The sequence below is a fragment of the Protopterus annectens genome, chromosome 6.part1 (genome assembly GCF_019279795.1).
Source record: "Protopterus annectens isolate FY-2018-M chromosome 6.part1, PAN1.0, whole genome shotgun sequence".
Classification (NCBI taxonomy): domain Eukaryota; kingdom Metazoa; phylum Chordata; order Ceratodontiformes; family Protopteridae; genus Protopterus; species Protopterus annectens.
In genome coordinates, this window is record NC_056738.1 from 552,313,847 (window position 1) to 552,334,665 (window position 20,819).

The following is a 20,819-nucleotide window of genomic DNA, read 5'->3' on the forward strand; positions in this document are numbered from 1 at the left end:
CAGTCATCCAGGTTCCTATTAAAAAAAGGCTAGAGAGGTACTCTGCTTGACATGGAGAGGGTGTCTATTCAACAGACGGGCAAGTCTTTGGGACACAAATCTATCCCACCAAGTTCTATTCATGTCACAGACCAGGTTAAGGCCTTGAGTGCAGGTTGCATGAGTGGAGTTTGTCTTAAGGATATGCAGCAACTCCATCAAGACTGGGTTGGAAATGGCATTGTATGCCAGACATAGGTCACCTCTGTGCATTCTGTATGAGACTGAGTATAGGGACAGGGCTTTAAGCATATCTGTATGGGATAGGTGTTTGAGACTCTGGATTTCCCTGGTCAGGAATTTTTGTAGCCCCTCCAACTGCTGCATGCGCTTGGCAAGGTACATGCTGAAGGAGGCATTGTATTAGATAATGGGTCTGATAAGGAAGGAGTACAGAGATGCTATGACCTCCTTGTTCCTGGATGACATACCCTTATTTATGAGGTGGGCCATGTAGAAAACCTTCTATACACCGGCGGCAACATGGTGGTCAAAAGTTAGGTTGCTATTAATCTGGGTGCCCAAGTCCCTCACAACTGATTGCATGTTTAGTACATTGTTATTAATGTCATAAGTAGTGGGGATGACATTTTCCCCAAAGGGGATAATGATGCATGCCTTGGCATTCATTTTGAGGCCATGCTTCTGGCACCAGTCATTAGTTTGGGTAAGACCCTCTTGGTGGATGTTTACATCACTAGGGGAATTTAAGACAGCACCCAGCTTGCAGTCATCTGCAAACTTGGTTAGCCACAGACCACTGGGTTTGGCTTGCACTTCAGAAAAGTGGATGCCAAACAGTAGAAGCCCCAGGACTGATCCTTGCAGGTACACCACTCGTTATGGGTCTACTACTAGAAGGGGCTTCCACTACTTTGATTGAGTGGGTTCTATCAGTGAAACAGTTAGCTACCCATCTGGTAACATATGAGCTGATGCCTAGCTGGGAGGGTTTATGTATTATGCCCGAGTGGGGAATAATGTGAAAGGCTTTGGCTAGGTCAAGGTAAGCACTATGCACTATCTTCCCCTTGTCCATGGCTTTGGTGACTGTTTCAAAGTAGTTGATCAAGTTTAACAGGCATGTTCTCCCTTTGACAAAAGCAAACTGTGTGGGGGTCAAGCGTTTGGAGGTTACCAGTGTCCTTGTTTATAAGGTCCATAATAATGCATTCCATGGCCTTGACACCTACCAAGACAAATGTTGTCAGAATAACAGATGTAGCATAAGCACATAGCACACAGCTCCCAACCAGAGTAAGGAATGTGGACAAAGCCAACAGGGACAATTGTCCCACAAAGCAGAAAGTTGATAGAATAACAGATTCAGCATTAGCAGGGACATTCTGATGGGAACAAATAAAATAACCTAACAAATATTTTTTTTTTATTTTTTATAAATACAATAACGTTTAAGCATAGCTGCACGGGTGTGCTGCTTGCTTAGCTACGCTTAGTCCAACTTAAACAGCACAAACAGTTAAATAGCAAGAGCATCCAACATATGCAGTATTTCAATAGTGTAGTGGTTAAAGCATATGCTTTTTAAGTAGCCATTCCCGGTTCGATCCCCACTGTAACCAATTTGAATTTTACATGTGGAAGCAGTACATAAACATGTATTTATATAATTAGCTACTAAATAATATATATATGTTAACCAGAGTACTGCAGTAGGTCCAGATGTGAGGTGTCAGTTTAAAAAAAATTGTGAAACCCCATATAAACACAAGTGCCCCATACACTTTAGTCACACATGAATAAATGTAATGAAAGCACATTGGGGGATGTCAGGCACGGTAAACACATTTATAATATGTAATGAATGATGAATCAATGCCATACAGCAGATAGTCTATAAAATGAAAAATAAGCAATGCTAAGCATTGCACAGCTGTGCTTACCAGGTGTAAGCATTGTGTAAATATGACTGCTAAGCAATGAGTAGCCTAGCTAAGTGGATTTGCCCATTGGTAAGCAGTGCTGAACCTATCCCTTTAAGCACTGCCAACCTTAGCTAAGCAGATTTGCCCATAGCTTAGCTTAGCTCAGCATATTCAAAACCATCCAATCAAGGCAAAGGGTGGGAAATTTGCAGTATTTAAATCCCACAGGTGGGAATACAGCTCATAACTGGTTGCAGCTTCCCACTGTAGGCAGTATGGCAAGAGTTGGTGAGCGCATACACTTTTGTGTGCAGCTCTGGGACATACAGGAGTCAAAGATCATGGTAGGACTCCTGGTACAAAACCATGATGACAGACTACTGCAGGGGCAGTACCAAGGCTCCCAATATAAAGCAGAAGCCTGGGACCATCTTGCCCGTATTCTCTCCAGTGCCAGTGGTATCCTCTCGGACTGGTTAGCAGGTCCGGCACCACTATGCCGACTTGAAGCAGAGAAAGAGTGAGCTCTTGGATGTGTGGGTCAAAGAAGCAAGGCAGAGGGGTGATGTCCCAGTAGTGTGTAAGTACTCATACCAATAACTGTTTACTAATGTCCAGCCTGTGTATATGATGGATAGGTATGCCTAAATATTTCACTATTTCCCTTACAGTTGCAGCTGAGCTGGCTGTGAATCACAAAGCCCATGCTAGTAGGCTGCAAACACTGCATCATGAGGCTGGTGAGCAACAATCCTGCTTGTAGTAGTCATAACAAATAAATATAAAGTAGTAGAAAGTCACCTGGCTGTTTAAAAACTGTGTATGGGTTGTACTGAATAAACCAGACAATATGACAGTAATAGTCCCATATAGGTATTTATTTATTCAAATAAAACTGTAACTGCCTGGCAATAAAGCCCTAAATTCTAGACTGGTTGTGTTTACTCTGGTATTGTATGGCATTTATTGTTACATTCTCTGAATAGTACTGTTGTGTTAACCACTGTTACCCACACTGTGCTACATAAAAAAAATGTCTAGGAATGTCTGTATAAGACTGTTGTAAGTACAAGATCAGATTGTACAACCAAGAGACACTTAGACAGAAAACACTGAAAGGGTAGACAATGATAATGAAATAGCACACTCTGCTTAAATGTAAAATTGTTGTATTTTTAGCAGACACAGTGATGATTCGAATCCTGGGAGTTGTAGTAAGCTGTATGCATGATTATACCTCTCAGAATGTCCAGATAATTGGCTCATATTTTCTGCCTGTTCGTCTGTCCCCCTGGCAAATCAGTGGGATGACCTCAGAATTGTAGTCACTAAATAATGACATAACATTTGATTTTCAGACCTCAAAACCTTCAGAAAATATATATTAAAATAAATCCTGTCACTCAAGCAACTCTCCAAGTTTATGAGAGCAATATTCAAAATATGTCCCTATTTGTACCCCCATGCTGTCAAGCTTTGTCCAGAGTGTGTGCATTAAGAGATTGAGAGGTATGTGCATAATATTAACTCGGAATCTGGGAATATGTGTAGAAACATTCAAGTAGTGTTAACAAACATTCCCTCCACAGATCTGTCAGATAAGAAAACTGTGCCTGCCAATAAAGATTTAAATCCTGGACTGATAATGTTTACTCTGGTATTGTATGGCCTGACATGTAGCATTCAGTAACATCTGATATCAGAATAGTACTCTTGTGTCGGGTTCCTATTATGTGATCACAGATGCATTTTGTCGAATGCGTCTTGATCGAACGTAAAAGAACGAAAAGGCAAAATAGCGAAGCGGCTTTTAAGTGAATTCTTTCCCTGGGAAAGAATTTGCTTGGCTGCTTCCATTACTTTGCTGTTTTTGGCATTGTAGTGTGATGTTGGAGTTGGTATAGTTAAGTAGGTGGGGGTGTGGGGGTCAAAGCCCCCCACTTTATGTAATGTTTTAAAGTTTTTTTTTTTTTTTTTGGAACAGCGAATTTTTTTCCCTTGGAAAAAAAATCACTGTTCTGAGGTTTCGACATTATAAGCTTTCACTTACATGGGGTTGATTAATCATTGTTCACTTTTGTAAGCATTTGATGATATAATATAGACCCGTTGTGTCAACCACTATTTCTCACACTGTGCTACATAAAAATATGTCCAGGAATGTCTGTATAAAACTGTTGTAATTACATGGTCGGATTGTACAAGCAAGAGAGACTTAGACAGAAAACACTGAAGAAATAGACAGTAGTATCCAAATAGCACACTCTGCTGAAACTTAAATTGTTCTATTTTTAGTAGACATATCCATGGTTCGAGTCCTGGGAGTGGTAGTAAGCTGTATGCATAATCATACCTCTTAACTGTACAGATTTTTTCAGAATGTCCAGATAATTGGCTCATATTTTCTGCCTGTTCCTCTGTCCCCCTGGCAAATCAGTGGGATGATCTCAGAAATGTAGTCACTAAATAATGACATACATTTGATTTTCAGACCTCAAAATCATCAGTAAATATATTAAGACAAATCCTGTCACTCTAGCAACTCTCCAATTTATGAGAGCAATATTCAAAATATGTCCCTTTTTGTACCCCCATGTTGTCAAGCTTTGTCCAGAGTGTGAGCATTAAGAGATTGCGATGCATGTGCATAATATTAACTCGGAATCTGGGAATATGTGTAGAAACAGTCAGGTAGTGTTAACAAACATTCCTTCCACAGGTCTACCAGGTAAGAAATGTAGAATTTAGTTATAAGACAGCTGAAGTATACACTGTGTACAAACATACCACTGCTCAAACCAAGGCCATAGGGTATTGTAATAATACCTTTACCTTAATGATTAGAGCAATGATCATTAAAGTTGTGAGTACTACAAGGATATGTAAGTTAATTGACATCTCCCCCCCACCATATCTGCAACAGTAATCTAAATACACAAATCAATGGGTATGTTTACACCAAACTTACTATTGGGACATATGCCCTACTGTTTAATAAATATTGAAATGTGTTTCTATTAATGTTCCATGTTGAAATACTATCATTGTTGGCCTGTTGCTATCACTGTAACCCGCATGCCATTGTAATGGCCACTGTGGTTCCATATATGCATGTGTTCTGTTTGCTATGCAACTGTTCCAAATCTGGTGTTTTGGGTTAATGGGAATATCTATGCATGCTGTTATAACTAATCCTGGATTGTATTGACTATTACTAACCTACATGTGTTTTAAAACTGCAACACCATACAATGTTTGGGAAGGTCAGTCCCACTGGACCCACTTCTCCCACCTCATGTGCCCATGGCACTGGGCCTCAGCATGTCTGGGACCCAACCTGGGACCTCCTCGTCCGATTTTCCTGGACCACCTTCAGGTGGAACCACCTCAGGGGATAGGGCTTGTCCCCCCATGGGAGAATGCACATTTGGATCTTGTCACCAGAAGTCAGGTCTGGGGATTGGTGCATAGCAAGCTCCGAAGGGAGTGTGGAGATCTGCTATGCCAGCTTGAAGGCTGTGTGGTGCATTTAGATGGTCAGCCTGCCCCTCCTGCTCAGCACCCAGCACAGCCACCTTCGGGGCCATGAAGGTGCAGTGGTTACTGCCATGGGTGAGGACCTCAGTCATATTATTTCCATTGGGGGATTATGGGCTTCCGATTTCCAAACACTCCTCCCCGTCCAAAGTGTTTACCCCCCCACATGTGTCATATACTGCCCCATGTATGTTGTCTTGTCTGTCTTGTCTGTCTTCCTACCTTACCTACCTCCCCAAATATAACTACTATCCTTCCCCAACATCCCAATCTCACCTTAAAAAAAAGCAATCTGTTCCCCCCCAAAAAAAAAAATTGCCCATTCATAGCTGGCCATTTTGCACACATGTCCACTGGACACATGTAATCTGGTCTAATTGGCTTCACAACACATTATTGCTGTCCTCACCCATCTTTCAGGGTTTGAGTGTCCAAATCTACCTACAAATTCAGTATATATGCACAGCTGTTGCTGTAGAAGAAATGGACAGCTATGAACTTTCCCTATACCTGCCCTGCACATCCCTAGCTACTTTCCCTATTGTCTTTCCCTCTGTGTGCCCCCTTGTTTACCACTTTCCTATCACCCCTTTTCCTTTTCTTTTAAAGAAATTACAACAGGGGTAAGTGGGAGTAAGCACTTTTAAGAAGTAGTAAGCGGGTTTAAGCTGGTTTGCATGGTACTAAGCAGTGCCTACACAGATTAATCACTTTCAGGCTGTCTGTAAGCTTATTTAAGCAGAAGATTCCACTGCTAATTGCCACGCAAACCCACTTACAACTGCTTAAAAGTGCCTTAATTACTCTGTATCCAGCAGCCCTTGTTCTGCCCAGCAACAAAACAGTCAGCTCTTGCAAGTCTCAAAGCCAGGACCATGCACACCATAGCCACAGTGATTTAGTACTAAGCCATTTGAGCTGTGCAAAAGTGTGATGTTTCCTCAAATGTATCATGCAACACAGTCATTCAACAGAAGGGAAAATGTATTTATATATGTAGATGTATGTATATATATATATATATATATATATATATATATAGACATACATGTATATATATATATATATATATATATATATATATATACATACATACATATATATGTATATATATATATATATATATATATATATATATATATATATATATATATGACATACATATATATATATATAGACATACATGTATATATATATATATATATATATATATATATATATATATACATATATATAGACATACATGTATATGTATATATATATATATATATATATATATATATACATACACACACACATATGAGTCACTGTTGTATTACCAAAAACACAATCCAGCAAATTGTGTTTCCGATAATACACTTTAGTGAAAGTGCATATTGTCGACTATGCACTTTCGCTAAAGAAATAAAAATAAAAAAAAAAGTAAAAAAAAAACTTTAAACAGTTTTATGCAGGGGGTCAGTTCAACTGTCAGACAATGTGGATTTTTAGATTACATATCAAACTTTAAAAGCAAAGAAACTACAAACCAGAAATGTTCACCAATGGTCATTTAGACCCGGTTTATGAGGGGCCCCCAAATTAATGATCCATCGATGCTCCTTACTGGTTAATATCGTATGTTTTATGCTGTCATTAATAACTGATGAATCAACTTTATCAGTACTAAGGAACACAAAATGGGCCCCTTTATGGATAAGTTTGTGCTTAAATAATGCAATTCTACCCCTTTGACAATTTATGTTGCTTAGATGCAATGCTATCCTCTGTTTGAGGGTACAGAAAGTTTGACCTACATAAAATGCACCGCATTGGCACACGGCCAAATTTATGACCCAAGTGCTGGTTCATGTTATCAAACTTCTAATGTCATAAACTTTTGCAGTGTTAACCGAAGTGAATGACTGCATTTTTGATATAAGCTTACAATACTTACAACATCCACAATAAGTACTGCCCCCTTTTGATTGATAAGTGTGTCTTGGTAATGATTGACCTTTCTTAAAAGAAGCAAAATATTGACCCAAAGATTTTCCTTTCCTATACCCAAATTGACAAACATTACCCAACCAGTTGGAGAAAAAAGGATCTATATTTAACACATGCCATTATTTATTGATAACAGTCCTAACCTTATACGTATTGCTACCGTAGGTAGTGATAAATCTTGAGGTATTTGAACGAGACTCTCCTTTGTCTTCAGCCTCCATTAATAAATTAGTTCTCGGTTTCTTTTTAGCTTGTTCATATTCTAGTTCTTGAATAGCACCTACTGATAAATATAGATTGTAAATCTGAAGCTTGCACTTCAAAATATCTTTCTTCTGAACAAATTTTCCTGACTCTATTGGACTGTGCTAGCGGGATATTGTGGATGGTGTGGGGTGGGTGAAAACTCCCTGCATGTAAAATGGAATTCTTGGAAAAAGGCTTTCTGTATAAATTGGTAATAATAGTACCATCGATAGCCTTTGTAACTATAACATCCAAAAACTCAATGGCAAAAAGTTCCAGTTTACCTACAAACTGTAAGCCATATACACTTTTGTTAAGATACACCTGAAATTGATGCCATTCTGTCTTCGACACTCCCCACACCACCCAACAATCATCTAAATATCTGTGCCACATTTGTAACTGGGTACGGAATTCATGTTTACCATAAATATACTGATGTTCAAAAAAACCCATAAAGAGATCAGCATAAATGGGGGCAAAAGTTGCCTCCATCGCTGTCCCTTTCATTTGCAAATACCATTGCCCTTCAAATGTGAATGCATTGTGTTCCAAAACCAACCTCAATAGTGACAACAGAAAATCCATCTCCTTATCAGTATAGATTCCCGACTGTTGCATCCAATATTGTACCGCTGTAATACCCCCCTCATGGGGTATACTAGAGTACAAGGACTGTACATCTAATGTACTTATTAAGCTGGATTTGAAACCTGAGTACTAGAAACTGTTTAGTGTCTCTTATCCTGGCCCTAACAAAAGACAAAAGTCGTTTTAATTTAAACTCCAAATATTCAGACAGAGGTTCTGTCAATGAACCCCTGCCTGCTACAATAGGTCATCCAGGTGGATTTGTTAGGGATTTATGAATTTTCGGGACCAAATAGAAATATTAAGAAACCAGAAATTCAACTGTCAAATGTGACAAGAGTTGGGCTGGAATAACATTAGCCTCCTTAGCCTCATGCAAAAAAATCTATCTTATGTTTAAAGCCCCTATTGGGTCTAAAGGAAAGGCACAGTACAAAACGGGATCTGTCAGTTGTCTTAATGCTTCATACTTGTAATGGTTTTTATCCCATTTGACTATTGCCCCTCCTTTATCTGCTCCTATGACAACCTGGTCATTGGAAACCAATGAACTGAGAGCCTTCCATTCTTCAACCCCAAGATTATCACCTGAAGGACAAAAAATTGAAGCCTGATTCAGATCTAAGTCATGCATAACAAGTTGTTCAAATTTCCTGACTGTACTATGGTATGGTGGCTGAAAAGTAGACGGTGCAAAATGAAAAGACTTATTTTCATTATAAAATGAATCATTATGTTGATGCATAAAATAATACTTCAAATTAAGCAATCTATTAAACCGCTTAACATCATTTACAACATCATATTGAGAGACATAAAACGATGGTGCATATCCAAGACCTTTATTAAGTAAGCTTAATTCACTTTGGAAAAAGTTATTCTCAGTTAGGTTAATAATTAACTGATTCACTTCCTTAGAGTCCAATGATGTTAAACTCCCTTCTGTTGTTCTTGTAATCTGGCCTGAAAGGCCTGCTTCAAGTCCAGTAACAGTGAGTTTTTGTTGCTTGTGACCACCCCTTCTAAAGGGCTTTTATACCTGTTGGAAGCTGGTGAAATGCTCCCCCCTGCTTCAACCATCTCTGATTCAGTGTCCGTATTGGATACGCTAGATGAACCTTCAGACATACTGCACATGTTGTTCCTCAAACTAGACCTAACGCTCTTTCTTTTAGGTCTGTTTGAACCAATTGAATCACTGAAACGTACCCCCCATTTAGGCTTTTTCTTAACATAAACGGTCTCATTCTTGAAATCATTTAAGTCTCTTACATACTTTTTCATTTTCTGCCCCTGTAATTCCTTTTCAAATTTGTCCATATCAGCCATAAAAGCCGCATACATGTCATGATACTTTTGAGTCCCTTCAAAAATTAGCATATGTTCCTGGCTGGCTTTTAATTTGGCCATTCCCTTGGGAAATAGGGTAGAACTATTTATCTGGAGGTTTGCATTGTGGGTTTATTACACTGATGATGCTAGTAAGTGAAACCGGTCTGTGGTTTTGACTGTGGAGTTGAATAAACATGGTGGAATAAGTATTTCATGACTTCCGAGATTTATTTTTTGCTAAACTTTTTGATTCACAGTGCTGGCAGTGCTGGAGTATGTTTGGGAACTATTGTGATGTATTCAAAGGCATTATTAACTCATTGGCCCTTTAAGATAGGCAATTATTCAATTCAAAAAGATCCTGGTTAATTATTGTTTTATGTATAAAATGAGTGGTTTGTTTTATTTCATGGATTCTGATGAAGTCTCCGATTTGGAGACGAAAGCGCTCAATCCATGAATTTTATATGAATTTTATACAACTACTTCTTTAGTTCAGTGTTTTTTCTACTCTGTGGATTTAGTCAATAAGCTTTTGGGTGACTTTGTGGCAGTATCGTGTGGAATTACTGAAGATCTCCTTTATTGTTTACCGGATCGCATTTTTTGGATTTTTATGTTTGGGAACTGCATATATATATATATATATATATATATATATATATATGTGTGTGTGTGTGTGTGTGTGTGTGTGTGTGTGTGTGTGTGTGTGTGTGTGCTTATGTATTGCATTCGTACATTGGATCCACACTCTGAAACTCTCACTGCAAAACATCTGACCAAAGGCACTGTTAATGGGGGTGAAGGGGCCCAAAATAGGGATGTCTAGTAATTATTGCCATTATCCCTTTCTCCACAGCTGAACTGATCTGCTTTGCAACACAATAACCAGCACTTGCAAGTCTTGAACCCAGGACCCTGCACAACATAGCCACAACATGTTAAGAGTAAGCCATCTCAGCTGTAAGATGTCAGGATGATTTCTCTAACATATCATACAGAACAGTCTGTCTACCATATGGAATGTACAATGTGGAAGCACTAAACATTCCAATGATACATATGCACACACACACACACACACACACACACACACACACACACACACATATATATATATATATATACACATACATGCATATGTAAATATATATATATATATATATATATATATATATATATATATATATATATATATATATATAAAGAGTACATATATAGAGGATGCACAGCATATCAAATAGCCATTATTCCTACAGTTGCCACCTTTTCAAATGGCCAGTTTTGGATTATTTCCTACAAATGAAAAGTATTGCATGAAACATATACCCACACACAATGCAAAATACAGGACACCATACACAAGTTTGCATACATAGAAATGTTTATTTGTGCACTATTTCAGTTGTTTATTCCATTTCTTATAACAGTTAGGTGTTTGAAATACATAATAACTGATTAATGCAACTCTCAAAAAGACATATGATACAGCAATCTGCAAAACATAACATACTTTGCTGTCTAGGCTAAAGCCTTCAAGTAATACAACAATAAAAAACACACTTGCCTTGAAGATCAGAATCAATCAACACTTAATTACAGATGTAGTTCAGCAGCCTCCAATTACACACTGTACTCAACCCCTAGGAGGAAGCGTGTTAGTTGTCACAATGTAAATGTATCTGTTACATAATGCTTAACTTAAAACGTCACTATCACAATGACAAACAGAAGTGTGTGTAAGACAGTAACTCTAGCCCACCACTGTTCCCATGGTGAAACACATGAAAATGTACAGCCATATACGTTGATGTTTCTTATTACTGATATTCCTCACATGTTGTAACAGCCTAGGTTAAAAACATTTAATACCCCTCCTCCATAAATTGTCTTACAAGGGCATATAACAGTGTTCTCCATACACTGACCTCCAGACTGTACAGAGTCACACATGTTTTGTCCACCTGTAGCCCTCATATATACGGACCCAACCCAACAATTTGTGTGGGAGTCCACAAAATCACTGGAATAATAGCAGGAATGTCAGCACTAAATAATGATAGGCCATTACCTAACAATCTTTTACTGCATGACATCTGGATAAAGCCTGGTATATAGGTGGAGGACAGAGGCTGAAACACAGGGTCATATTTGAAATATTGCTGTTATACAGTGTGAAAGTTGCTGGTGTTACAGGATTGGTTGCAACATACCCTTACTCAGGAATATGAAGTCGGAAACACAAATGGATGTTGCCATGTACTGATAGCAATCAATGGAGAGAATGGCACTGATATGTCAGGGACAAGACCAGCATGGGGAAATGGCCATCATGTGGATAGGGTCACAGTTCAGAGCTATGCAGACAGACTGCATTCTATGCAAAACTAGCATGTACACACAAACCCTGTAAAGCTAGCAGTATTCAATGCATATAACAGCAATACTTACACACTGTCCCTAGGTCTGGAACCTTATACAAACATGTAGTTGTCTTGTGTCCGCAAGTGCTGTTGTAAGAAGTATTGCTACCTGCTGTCTGTAACACTGCTGCCCACACACAGGAAGGATGTCTTCCATACAGTAAAGGTAAAGAGACAACACCCACATGATGTAGTCATTTATAGTAGTGGGTTGTTATGACATTGGCTATTAGAAGTACTACACAGCTGGCTGCATGCAATTAGCAAGTGGGTAACACCAATTGGTGCAGAGGCCATCACCTGATCATGAGCATCACCTACAAAAGCCATGTTGCAACCTATTCAAACTAGCTCGATCCCTGTAGTGGAGAGAGAGAGGGAGAGAGAGAGATAGAGAGAGAGAGAGAGAGAGAGAGAGAGAAAAAAAAACAAGCAAAAACAAAAATAATACTAAAAACAAAAATACGACTAAAAAAAAAAACCAAACCAAACAAGGAAGACATCCAACTGGTACACAGAGGAGAACACAATAATAAAACAGGTATGTGAAACATGTCAGCATGTAATTGAATGTAGTACTTGGTCTGTAATAATGGAATAGATGATGTCAAAAGATTTATGTGTGCCACCAAGACTTGATGTAATGATGTCCTGCTGGACAACTGCTATGGACATAGCATCTGGCCCTGTGGGCAGTGGGCCATACCTGTCAACTGTGTAGATCTGCAAAGAATGTCAAGATTTAAGTCATCATAGCATTTGTTCTGTTACTCTAAACATCTCTACATATATAAATACACACACCCACACACACACACATATATATATATATATATATATATATACATATACAAACATATATATATATATATATATATATATATATATATATATATATATATATATATATATATACATATACATGGGTCCCCTTCAGTAGATCAAACTTTTACAAGTTCGAACCACAAATGGATGAAACCATATGTTTGAACTTGTAAAAGTTCGATCGGACTGAATGGAGACCTCCATACAGTGCGGAATGGGAAGATTTCCCTTTTCTGCAATATAGTGCAATCACGGAGTTGGTATATTTAAGTAGAGGGTGGGGTGCTCAGGGGGGTGTAGTTTTGTTTTTAATTGTTTTTTTTCTTTTTTCTTCAGTGTTCGAACTTTTACAAGTTTGTACATATGGTGTCAGCCATTTGTGGTTCGAACTTGTAAAAGTAGATCTATATATATATATATCTATATATATATATATATATATATATATATATATATATATATATATATATATATATATATATATATATATATATATATATATATATATATATATCAAACGCGTATTTTCCCTACTGCTGAATGACTGTACTGCATGATATGTTTGAGAAAACATCACACATATCTGCAGCTCAGATGGCTTAGTGGTAAATTGCTGTGGCTATGGTGTGCAAGGTCCTGGGTTAGACACTTGCAAGGGCTAACAGCTTTTTTGCTGGCCAGAACAAGGGCTGTTGGATACAGAGTGATTAATGCACTTTTAAGCAGTTGTGAGTGTGTGTTAAATGGACAGTTATGTATGGTGTGAAATTTGTTTGGGAACAGATTGCCCATTTTTTGTTATGGTGAGAGTGGGATGTTGGGGAAGGATAGTAGGTATATTTGTGGAGGTAGGTTGGGTCAGAAGACAGACAAGACAGTATACAGTGGCAGTATATGACACATGTGTGGGCTAAACACCTTGGACAGGGAGGGGTGTTTGGAAATCGGAAGCCCATGAGCCCCCAAATGGAAACAGTGGGACTGAAGTCCCCATCCATGGGCAGTCACCACTACACCTTCATGGCCCTGAAGGTGGCTGTGCTGGGGGCTGAGAAGTAGGGCCAGGCTGACCCTCTAAATGCACCATGCGGCCCTCAAGCTGGTGTAGCAGATCTCCAAGCTCCCTTCGGAGCTCCCTATGCACCAGACCCTGGACCTGACTTCAGGTGACAGTATCCTGTCTGTGCCCACTCCCGGCAGGGGGACAAGCCCCATCCCCTGAGGTGGTTCCACCTGAAGGTAGTGCAGGACCAACAAATGAGGAGGTCCCGGGGTGGGTCCCAGATGTGCTGGGGCTCGGTGCCATGGCCAGATGACGTGGGAGAGGTGGGTCAGCTGGGAACGGCCTTCCTAAACATTATATTGTGTTACAGTTTTAGAACATATGTTGGTTAGTAATAGTCAACACAATCCAGGATTAGTTATAACAGCATGCATAGATATTCCCATTAACCCAAAACACAAGATTTGGAACAGTTGCATAGCAAACAAAACACATGCATATATGGAACCACAGTGGCCATTACAATGGCATGCAGGTTACATTGATAGCAACAGGCCACCAATGATAGTGTTTCAACATGGAACATGAATAGAAACACATTTCAATATTTGTTGAACAATAGGATACATGTCCCAACAGTAGGTTTGGTGTAAACATACCCATTGATTTGTGTGTTTAGATTATTGTTGCAGATATGGTGGGGGGTAGAGAGAGATGTCAAGTAACAACTATTATATCCTTGCAGTATGAGGTCTTCTAATCTTTTTTCCTGTTTATGTCTTCCAGGTACAATGTCCCATGAACATCTCCCTGTGTATACACCACAGGAGAATAATGTTATCATAAACTTCATTGTACTACACCACATAACCCTCTTTGGATGCAGGGCCCATGCTCTGCAGGAGAGGACCACCCTGTGGAACGAACTTGTCCAAAGGGTAAATGATGTCAGCCTGCATAACCACAGTTATGAGCAGGTGAGATATCATTGCACTGATCTCATCCACCACACCCGTCAGCATGCTGCTGCAGGTAGGAGGGACCAGCTAGCTACAGGTGGGGGGTCATGCCATCCAGCCCCCACTGACACATGCTTAGGATCTCCTCGCCAGCTTTGGGGCACCCGCCCACCAGCCAAGCCAGGAATCTGACGATAGCATTGTGGAGGTGGGTGCCACCCACACAATGGACAAGAAACATGCAGGTAAGGCCCCAGGGCACATTAGTAGACCACTTTTGCTTATCCATCTTCATCTGTATAGTATCTTCATGCATATGTCAGATAACATAGTCTGTTGCTGCATGGTAGTAATGAACAGATGTGCATACTCTCTAGTATTGTGGGTTGTACTGTTGATGTACTGAAATGCTGCTCCCACCTTGTACTAATGCCACAGTTGTGGCTACTGACATTACATAACTGACACAACTATGTAGGTCCCTCTGGTATACAACTGTGGCAGCAGCTTGTAGCTGGTGAGTATGGAGTTGTTTTGTTCAGGTTTGCCAATACACCAGCCATGTTATGGCCATGGTATTTGCAATGTACACATTTAACACACCTACCCATAATGCATGCTGTACATGTTCACTTATTGTTGCTGTTAACTGCACTGCAGCACAGAGGTCACCATGTTGACATATCTAAAGGGTATGTAAGAGTCCTGCAGTATACCTAACAACCGGTCAGTGCAAGATGTGTGGATGGAGATGAACATAATGGTGGGCCAAATGGTCTACAGTAGGGACATGTCTGAAACATTACCCTTATACAGTCGCTACAACAGTGTATACACCACTATTACAATGGCAACGGTTACAGATCTACACAATGGCAAATCACAATACCACATTCCACACATTTTACAACCTGTAATGTGATCCTAACATGAGCAATGAATGTGTAATATGGAATTCTATGTTAGGACAACAAATATGGGAAATACATACCTTAACAGACACTGAAAGGATATGTGTCCACACACTCCAAATAACATATTGTGGAAGCAGCTTTTGAGGTACTGACAGCATTCACTCTTCTTGAGTACACATTTTCCATCAAGTACAGGGCCTCAATGTCACACCAAGTAATGGTCTGCTGTCCAAGAAGTATGTCCATGGCATGTGCCCACTCACCTGCAGCAGAGGCAGCCATGGCTTGCACACATCTTACAAACCATGGAATGGATCCCATATAAGAAAGGTAGCACTGCAGAGTGGGAGAAGTAGCCTTACTTCACGATTGCATATACCATGGCAAACAGTGCAGACAGTCGTGTATGTGACTATAAAGTATGGGACAACATTAATGTAGAAAATAAACAGATGCCCATCCAAGACAGATGACAACACATGTTGCAAACTGGTCATGGAGGCTGCCCAGAAACATGCAGCAACACTGAGGGACTTGCAGGAATGTCTAGCGAGTACTGCCTGTGCAGTACCTGTGTCAGCAATCGACTGGAATCTGCATAAGTGTGGCCTATGGGTTAGGGTAATCAGATGGAAGAGTTGTCCACAGGAAACATCATCCAGGGCTCTCTACAGGTAGCATATGCATAATATCAAGCCTCCCAAAGACATGTGTTGCAATGTGTAATGGTGTACTGAGACCAAGGCTGAAACCTACAGATGGTATTGATAAAGATACATGTGGTGCACAAGCAACACCTCACTCCAACTCAGGCCCACCATCCCCATCTTTACCTTGCTGGTACCAGTGTACACCTTTAGGTTTGCTGTTCATTAGCAGAGACTAGGCCAGTAAACATAGCATTCTGAATTTGGAACACTGCAAAATGACACTCGTGTGGCCCATAGTTGTCAAGCATCTGCAATAAGGCTGAGGATGGGGAGGGGTGTCATCCTGAAACCGAACAGTGAACTGAAGCATACATCCAAAGCTCGCTAAGAATGGCCGTATCTGAACACAGTCAAGGTCAGGAATTTTGACAGACATAACCCTGACTCCACAGCAATAGTGAAGGCACTGTGTGACCTCCAATGGCTGTGCACATGAGCTGACTTTACAATCCAGTAGAGTTGGGGGACATTTGTAGGGTGAAGTGACCAATTAATGGCAAGTGAAGATGGGGCATGTTAGTATACCCCTTCCAGGAATAGTGACTGCTGTAGTTCACTTAGGTGCTGCAACAAACCATTGTATTAAGGGTGTGCACACTTATGGAACCCACATATTGTATGTATCTTAATCAGCATCTGCACAACTAACACATTTGTTTGATACTGCATTTGATAGCACAAGTCATATGTCACATATCAGGTGTGTGTAATGTTAACATATGCAGTATTGTGGCCCCTTTGCATATCATGGAAAAGGCTGGCATGTCAAGAAGGGTATGTGCACTCCTCATAGCCACAGTAAGCTTTGAAGGTCGCTAGTGTAATTGGATTTCATTGCTCATACATGCACTGCTGATGATGAGATCTGCAAATCAGAGGTCAGGCATTCACTATTTACATCTGTCCTCATATCATCCCAGGTATGTATCAGACAAACGCATATGGGCTGTGAGCAACAGAACAAACATAACTGCCACACATCTACGCATTCAGCAATGGTGTGTACACTTGTGAGGTATGGTGCACAATACATGCCAGGGTGCTGAACAAGTGCACAGAAATACTGTGTACATGGGTGCAGTGTGTTCCAGGTGAAGGGGCATCACCTACTAACACAACTCATGCATCACAGAGATGTATATGTTGGTAATAAGGATTGGGTATAGCTGCAGTGCATGCTGTTAAGTGCCATATGTCATGCATGTTGACTGTTGGGTAATGAGAGGTCTATCTAATATCGTTGTGCCACCTCACCTGTAAGTGTGTGTGTGTGTGTGTGTGTGTGTGTGTGTGTGTGTGTGTGTGTGTGTGTGTGTGTGTGTGTGTAGAGGTAAGCAATGATGTACAGGTCTTAAATTGTGTTTTTTGTTTTCCCCTCACAAGTGGCAAGGTGGGTCAGGGTCCCTCCTGCAGGCAAACTGATGTTAGTGTCCATAAAGATTCTGACAATGATAATAGGTATGGTGAGGCACAGGCAGGGCTGTCAGGGGCTGAAGCTGTGCCATCGGTTGACATCCCACTTTTATCCACTCCATGCCCGCAAACAGTCACAATGCCTATACATACCCCATCACCAGTGGCCATAGATGAGGGACAGTTGGCAGGTGTTGGCATGGGAAAGGACAGTGTGGTGAGTATGGCAAGTGTGTGTGAACACAGCAGCCATAGCCGGATGACCAGTGAGGTACCACACAGGCAGATGTACAGGGGTGCTCATAGGAGGGCTGCTGGCCATCATGCCCCTGGCAGATGTGCCACAGCAGGTGTCATCAGACGCATGTTTTGGGCCATGATGGAGGCACAGGCACATATCAAACATTACACCAGACAGAGTCTGAGGCTCCAGAGGGCTACTCATTCTGCTGTACTTGACAACATCCATGATCTTGCAGGTGCCCCCCATTATTTTGCAGAGGTCCTGGATAGATGGTTGGGTGAGACGGTGGGAATCCTCAACTGTGCAATGTCTGTGTTAGAGCATAAAGTGGGAGTAGGGTGACAGCCATGTGGATGTAGGTCATCAATACCAACAGGTGGAGGTCTAATTGAGCGTGCAATGTCACAGCCGCTCCCGTAGTGGCAGTACCAGCACCAGCACTGCAGGAGGGGTGCTGTCCACACCACAACACAGGAGGTAATGTGCACGTGGTCCTGGCCAGTCCCAACAGGGACCCGGATCCAGCAGACATTTGTCATCATCAGGGGAGAGTATCATATCTGGGCTTCTACCTGGTAGTTTCTGTGGAACTCCTGGCAGGCAGAGTTCTTGTGTTCATGGCCAGGCATGGTGAACTGTACTCCCTGCCATGTATAGTCTGCAGCTGTCCAACAAACACCTGTATAGGGCAGCCACATGACAGAACTGTATGCATACATACACACACATCACCAACACAGCTAGGGAACCTCCATATCTACACACACCAGATCTGCATAGCCCAATTGATAAAGAACCCCTAACACACACACATGATGTCAACCAAACGGCTCAGCCTAGGTCTCTAGCAAATCCACAGCACACCCTGTGCATATGATGATACCTGTCCCACATCCCTGTCATCCATACCATTGATGCAGAGACATGCTAGTATGGTTCTGATGCACAGGGTGAATGTACTAAGGTTTAGCAATGTGATGCTGTTTAACATGTTTTCAGCTGGAAAGTTTAATGCTTACATGTCAGGGTGTGTAGCTGTCCAGCCAAGATGCATTATAGCTGTTATTAACACTGACTGACTGTGGTCTCCATAATGTATTTAGTTTGTGTTGTAGGTGTCTATGTGTCAGCAGGATGTTGGTCTGCTGTTGTTTCCTACAAGGGGTATGGCACTGTGGTGACACATTGACTGTGTCATATTCTGGGTACAGCTGAACACAAGTAACAGGTCTGTATAACAGTTACTGCAAGTGCCACATGACTGATAGGTCTGAGGGGTGTATACAGGTGAGTGCATGGTGGCTGAGGTCAGCAGCTCTTCTACAGTGGACAATAGTAAGTGTACTGGGTGGCACACACCAAATGTTTGTGAATAACACACCCACACACACACAGAGGCTTTGGTGTTGATGCAATACACAGAGAATACTCTACACATAGATGTGCTTAATTTTGCAGTGAACTCATTTTGGCCTATGTAATTCCACCAAGACAAAACAGGCAAAACGCATCATTAAATAATCAGTCTTTGGAGGGTGTGGGGTGGTGCAGAATCACACACAGTGTGATTAAAAATACTTAACCTGTTAACATAAACTGTACAGTATTACAGCAGACTAAGTGGGGGGGATAAGCACAACAACAACCCCAATGAGAGTGACTGTGCCCACAACATTCACACCCAACTATATATACCAACTCCAGTATCGCTGTACAGCTGTACAGTGGGGAAGAGGACATTTACACATCTACTACTAGTTTTGATGGAAAGAATTTCCACAAGATGATTCCTTTGAAATGTTAGCTTTTGCCAGTCAGTTTGCGGACAAATGATCTCCAGGGACATGTATTTTCTTCAAACTGAAGTAGATCCCTTCACATACACACACACACACACACACACACACACACACACACACACACACACACACACACACACACAAACACACACTTACTTGGCAACACTGAGAGTAGAACCCCTACCTAGGTACTTATTGCTACTAATGTGTTTGGCCTTAATTGCATACACTGTACAGTTTTTAGGATGAGGTGCATCTCACATTTCTTGTTAAGTGAAGAACATCACCAGGCCTTGTACAGTATGGTAATGGGGGATGTACTGGGTGTTAATGAACAATACATAGTATGACATACTGTCATATACACATTGATAAACACATAGCAGTCATAGAGTCATCTGAGAGACATGGGTTTATCAGTGCTAACTGCCTTGTCAGTGAGTCCATTCTGTTACAGAGAATTTGCACACAGCACATCTATCATTGGGCTGGATAGTGTAATCAGTTACCTATATGGTTTATGGTGACAGTGGTCCTCATACAGTGGACCTTGGCACATGTACTGGGGGTACCATGGTGTAAAGACAGTATACCCAGCACTAACAACCCACATTGGATATTTTACTCACTGAAACCCATGATAATGCTCTGACATACCCACAATCACACATTGACCAGGACTGCAATACAACCCATTGTCTATCTAATCAGTGCTACTACAGGGATATGCATTTATTGCACCTGCCACAGGGATAGTAGGATGAGGGTTTGTCTTTGCTCTCCTAATGTCAGCAATATCACTATCCCTTATAATGCATGGCAAGATGTATTGTATTTGGAGAATGTGGCCTCAGAATGCTGTATCCTACAAATATACACACTCGCACACATACACACACTTGCTAGGAC